The following is a 6,370-nucleotide window of genomic DNA, read 5'->3' on the forward strand; positions in this document are numbered from 1 at the left end:
GCTCCGGTTTGTCTCTTGCAAGTCTGCGCTGGAAGGCCCTGAGCAGGCGTGGAGAAGACCAGAGTCTGCCCGTGAATTTACAAGTTGTAGTGTCAGTCTCACTAAATAGTCAGTGGATGTGTGGGGAAGGTAAAGTTCAAATTCACATTTTGATTGGATTAGCTAGTTTTGAATCTGCAGGCTAGATCCTTTCCATTCTTGCAAGAAATTGTTTTCTTTGATCTTTTACAATCTTGTAAGAAATTGTTTCTTTCATCAAGATCTTTTTTTTCTCGATTCATATACATCTCTGCCAACCTGGTTAAGCACATGGATAAACTGTTTACTGACATTTATTCAGATCTTACTGTGTGCCAGGCCTTTTTGTATGCATTTCCAAATTTATCGCTCAACAATTTCAGTCCGTATGTTTTTTTCTAATGCAGAAAATTGAACAAACTTCTTCAAGGTCACATACCTAGTAATTAATTGTCTGAAGTGGGTGTGAATACACACAGAACTCTAGAATTTATGTGTAAATTTAGCAATCTCAAACCAACAGTTTGTTGTTTGTTTTGTTTTTCAATGCTTTGTTTGAACATAGAAAGCATAAATTTGGCGTACATCAACACAAATTTAAGCAATTCTTGATTCAAACTATATGTCCTTGATAATACAAAGGTCAATAAAACTACGCCCCCCCTCCCCCCCCCCGCGCCTCCAGTTTAACAGATGATTCCTGGCACTTGTCGGCTAGAGAATGTCTCATTCTACTGCTTTTAATGTGCCCTTAAGTATGTACGGGAAAGGAGAGGGAAGGGAAAGTTTTGGTGAATGTTCTAAAAACAATTTTGAAAAACATCAGTTACATTTTTTCCAATGTAGGTAGGTATTCATATAATGTATCAAATAAGAAACCTAGAACAACATATCTTGAGTAAACAAGTGAATGGACTTTTTCCTTCTTTGGGTCTTTCAAGACTTGGGGAGAACTCACAGTTACTTCGAATTTTGATCTGTTTGACACAGTAGTGTATTGTTCTGTTGATCATTTGCATAAGACCACCTGGAAACCATTGCATATTTTATTTTCAGAAACTTAATATCACTTTGCCCTTCTGAAATCTTATAACCTTTTCAGAAGCATGCCTTGTACTTGCCCTTTGTTCTGAAAGTTTGGTAGTGTTCTTTGGCTGAAAGCAATAAAGTTCTGACTTGCCGTTTAGTTCATTAGGCTCAAAGCTAGTGCTCTTGAGAAAGCATTGTTTCCTTCCGAATCGCCTTCCTTTCTAGGAGGTGCTACATGCTTCCATCCCCCAACTCGTCACCCAATCAAAACATGGGTCAGTTCCTGAGGGTCCCAAAGAATACCGAATAAACCAATTCACCAAGCAGTAATGGCTGGTAATAGCTTCATGTGTGGCCCTGTCAGGGATCCCTCTGTGCTGCCCAAAGACGGACTGGGTCCTGTCTTAATTATTTTGGGTGTGAGCTGTCAGGGCTCTCTGTGCGGGGACTTGAGAGGTGGAAGTAATGTCAAAGTCCTCCCCAGAGTTTTCTTATGTTCTGTGACAATCTAGTCCCTCCTCTCACTCTTGTTTTTTAAAATGACATATTTAAAAAGGATTTGTCACAAAGGTAGAATTGAACTTGTGATCTGAAAGGCTTTCTGAACCTGGGAATTTCTATGTTCCATGTCAAATGGCTCTTTTGTAGTTTTATCTTTGTCTCAAGATATCCTTTTCCAAAAAAATCACTTAAAAATATTAGTGGTCTGGGAAGGATTACAGATTGACATAAATATGGTCACCTAGCAAACAAGCAGCTTCAGAGAACCATACAAGTGAACTCAATAACAACATAATGATGTAAAACAGAAACTACCAAAGTAGGTGTGCAAGAAGTACTACATTGCCTTTTCTAGAAACCAATTTAAATTTCAGAGGACATTATGTAATGATAAAAGAGCCAACATCTGGAAAGCCAGTGTATATGCACTAAATAGTAGAGCTGCAAAATATATAATGTAAAAACTGGTAGACCTGAATGGATAGATGGGAAATAGAAAATTATAGATGAAAATCTTCAAACCCCTCTATGAACAATTAATAGAACAACTAGACAATAAATCAGCAAAAATCAATAATATCATGAACCTGATCTAATTGACAGCTATCAAACTGTATTCAAGAGTGGAAAAATGTGCAATATTTTCAAGTGTCTGTGAAGCATATATCAATATATATCTCAGTTCAGAAAACCTTCAAAAAATATAAAATAATTTAAACCATATAGGCTTTTTTAAAGTACAGTAGAATCAAGCTAGAAGTCAATAACAGAATGACAACAGGGAAATGTCCAAATACTTGGAAACAAAACAAAAGTTCTAAGTAACCCATGAGTCCAAGACACTGTCTCAAGAGAAATTTAAATTTTTATTTAAATGAAAATATAATGTATCAAATATATTTAATACATGTAAAGAAGTGGAGGAGCAGGAAGAAGAGGAGGAGGAGGAGAAGGAGGAGCAGGAAGAAGAGCAAGAGGAGGAGCAGGAGGAGGAGCAGGAGGAGCAGGAGGAGGAGGAGCAGGAGGAGCAGGAGGAGGAGCAGGAGGAGGAGGAGCAGGAGGAGGAGGAGCAGGAGGAGGAGCAGGAGGAGGAGCAGGAGGAGCAGAAGGAGGAGGAGCAGGAGGAGGAGGAGCAGGAGGAGGAGGAGCAGGAGCAGGAGGAGGAGCAGGAGGAGCAGGAGGAGGAGGAGCAGGAGGAGGAGCAGGAGGAGCAGGAGGAGGAGCAGGAGCAGGAGGAGCAGGAGGAGCAGGAGCAGGAGGAGGAGCAGGAGGAGCAGGAGGAGGAGCAGGAGGAGGAGCAGGAGAGACAAAAGAAGGAGGAAATGGCAAGGAGGGGGAGGAAAAGAAGGAGAGGGGAAGAAAGGGAAGGGGAGAAGGGGAGGGAGAGGAGGAAGAGAAAGAATGAGGAGGGGGGAAGGAGAAAGGAAAGAAAATAAACCCAAAGCAAGAAGAAAAACATGACAATAAAAAATATGAACAGAAGTCAATAAAATTGAAACAGGAAAACAACAGAGCAAATGAATGAAACAAAGATTAGGAAAAGGGCAATAAAATTGTGAAACCTGAAGCAAGACAAAGAGAGAGGAGAGCCAAATAACCAATATTGAGAATATATCAGAAAATATGAGCCAAGAAAAATTCTTCTAAGCCTTTAAAGAATTAACATTAATTTTGAAAATCTCTTCCAATGAGAAGAATATGAACACTTCTGATTCATTTTATAAACCTAGTATTAATCTGATATCAAAGCCAAAAAAGACAGTATATAAAAGAAATCTACACATCAATGTTTGTCATAAATATAGGTGTAAAACTCTGAAAATTTTAGCAAACAGAATTCAGCAATATATGAAAAAGAAATATATACTGTGATCAAGTAGGGTTTATTCCAGGAATGCAAAGCCATTTCATTATGCAAAAATCAATCTTTATAATCCACTTTCATAATATAATGAAGCAGAAAAATCCCATGCTCTTATCAATAATATAGGAAATAACTTTACAAAGTTTAACATTCATTTATAATTTTCAAACTCCCATAGAAAAATAAGAATAAAGAAGTTTTTCAATTTGATGAAAAGAATCTCCAAAAACAGCTATAACAAACATGATACTGGTGGTGAAAGAATAAATGCTTTCCCTTAAAATTGAGAAAAAGCAAATACTCCTTGTTCTCATTCTTAACATAGCATTGGAAAAATCTACTCAGTACATTAAAGCAAGAAAATGAAATAAAAGTGCCAACAGATTAGTGGATAAAGAAAATGTGACATTTACACACACTGGAGTACAGCCCTGCCATAAAGAAACATAAACTTGAGTCCTTTGTAGGAAAATGGATGCACCTTGAGGCCATAATATTAAGTGAAATAAATCAGACACACAAGCTTAAATATTGCATGGTGTCTTTAATGTGAGAAACCCAAACTATGGATAAAGAGCAAAATAAAAATTACATCATAGCAAGTAGGGAGGGAGGGGAAGGGAGAGGGAATAAAGAAAGTAATTAAGATGTGTTATGTACATCCACAAGGAATGTAAATGTTACGTACTAAAAACATGTACTAATAAAAACAGTGATATAGATTGGAATGGAGGAAATAAAATTTGCAGGTGATAGGATTTTTTTATAAAAATCTGAAGAAATTTTTAAAAATTGCAGAACTGTTAAATGAGCAAGAAAATTGCAAGATACAAGATAAACATACAAAAATGTAATTATGTACTAATAATGAATATGTTAAAACCAAAATTCATTTTATAAAATGGAATACTACTCAACCATAAAGAATGAGAAACTAGAGGCCTTTATAGCTAAGTGGATGCACATTGAGGCCATACTCTTAAGTGAAAAAATAGGACACACGTGTAAATATCAAATAGTTTCTCTGGTGTGAAAAACTAAAACTGTAAATAAGAATCAAAATGTATAATAGATAATGCGAAATAGGAAGAAAATGTTTAAAGTAATAGGGGAAGTGGGAGAGGAAGGGGAAAGAAAACAAGGGAAAAGAAAAAATATGAGAAAAAGGAAAAACAAGGAAACAAAGTCTTTGTAAATAGGAAAGGGTGGAGGGGGTGAAGGGAGAGCAGGGGAATGGGGAAAAAAATAAGAACAAAGATACTCATGTAAAGGTACAGGATCCCAATGATGAATGTAACTGTATTGTATACCTCAAATGTACCAATAAACTAAATGAAAAAAAAATTCAAAATATATTATGTCATTTCCAATTACTTACAAAAAAGATAAATATTCAGGTATAAATCTAACTAAAGATATATGATACTTGGGTGCTAAAAACTACAAAACACTGATAAAAAGAAATTTTAAAAGATTTAAAAATTTAGAGGAATATCATGTTCTTGAATTGGAAGACTCAATTACCAAATATGTCAGTTCTTTAATTAATATAGAAAGGCACAATCCCTACCATGGTTACAGCAATCTTTACAAAAAAATAAATAAAGTGGGAATAATCAATATGATTTCAAGACTCATATATAACTATCATAATCAAGACCATGTGGTATTAATGGAGGAATAGACATAACTAGATACACCACACAGATATGCCAAACTGATTTTTGACATAAATGACCATATTAGAGTTTTCCAGAGAAACAGGATCAATATAAAATATACATACAGTTATACAAAGGTATTATTAGGTAGTCATACAGCTTCAGAAGCAGAAGAGTCACAATGGCTGTCTGTGGGATCAGATGGGGAAGAATACAAAATGGCTGCCTGTGCACTGGAGAGCCAGAGGATCCAGTAGCAATCAAAATTGCAGCCCTGGAAGCTCACTGTAGAGTCAGGAGTGTGCGGCTGCATTGAAAGCCTGGAGAGTTTTCCCTGGACACTGGAGACCAATGTCCGGAGGCAATGGCAAAGACCAGAGCTCCCCGGAATACAAGGCAAAGGTTTTCTTTAAGTAATGCTTACTCTTTTCATGATACTCCATTACTTAAATATCTGCCTTCTTGTACTACCCATTATGTAGTTCTTTGGCCTTCAGTAAACACCTGTTTCTGGTGCCCAAAGGGATCTCCTGTACTTCAAATATGTTCTTCCTTTCACACATGTAGAGTCATAGTCCAATTACCCCTTGGTAGTCTGGACCAATCATCCATGCCAACACCTAATCTCCTTTTTTAGCTTGTTTACCTAGAGGCATGAGGAGCTCAAAATGATGAGGGGGAAATTTTTGTTTCCAGTTCAATGGGATTATTGTTGTACCTCCTGGTACAAGGCTTCCCTCTCTGGCTTTAAGATGTCTATGCCAACAGAGCATAAGGTCTTGAAAACAGGAAGTAAGAATATTTCTGGTGGGTCATTAGGGTAATGGTGAGCAGTACCATTCTCACTTGCACTCTGATTCCTGGGCCCGGGAATCCTAGCTATGGGAGAAACAGACTATATATGGGATGTTGATTCAGGGCATATAAAGTCTTCAGGGAAACCTTGCCTCCACCCTGAAAAATACTGCCAACTATGTCATTCCAGCTTTCTGTCAATCCAGCTGCTTCTGGATAGTGATGATCACGAGCCCATTGCTACACTTCTTTGGCTATGAAGTGTATTCCTTGATTAGAAGCAAGCTGTGTGGAATACCATGAAGGTGGCTGAAGCATCCTGTGAGTCCACAGATGGTAGTTTTGGCAGAAGCGTTATGATTTTTGATAAGATGGCCTAGACTTGACATCAGCCTGAGGAATGAGACATATGGGGTCTGTAAACTGGCTCAAGTCTGGGAATTTGTTGAGGGACTGTGATTCTCTGTTATGGTTTGAGGTACACTTTTATTCATTTGCCCTA

The sequence above is a fragment of the Heterocephalus glaber genome, unplaced genomic scaffold, assembly GCF_053883595.1.
Source record: "Heterocephalus glaber isolate CG9 unplaced genomic scaffold, H.glaber_assembly_v1.0 deba00001465, whole genome shotgun sequence".
NCBI classification, from domain to species: Eukaryota; Metazoa; Chordata; class Mammalia; order Rodentia; family Bathyergidae; genus Heterocephalus; species Heterocephalus glaber.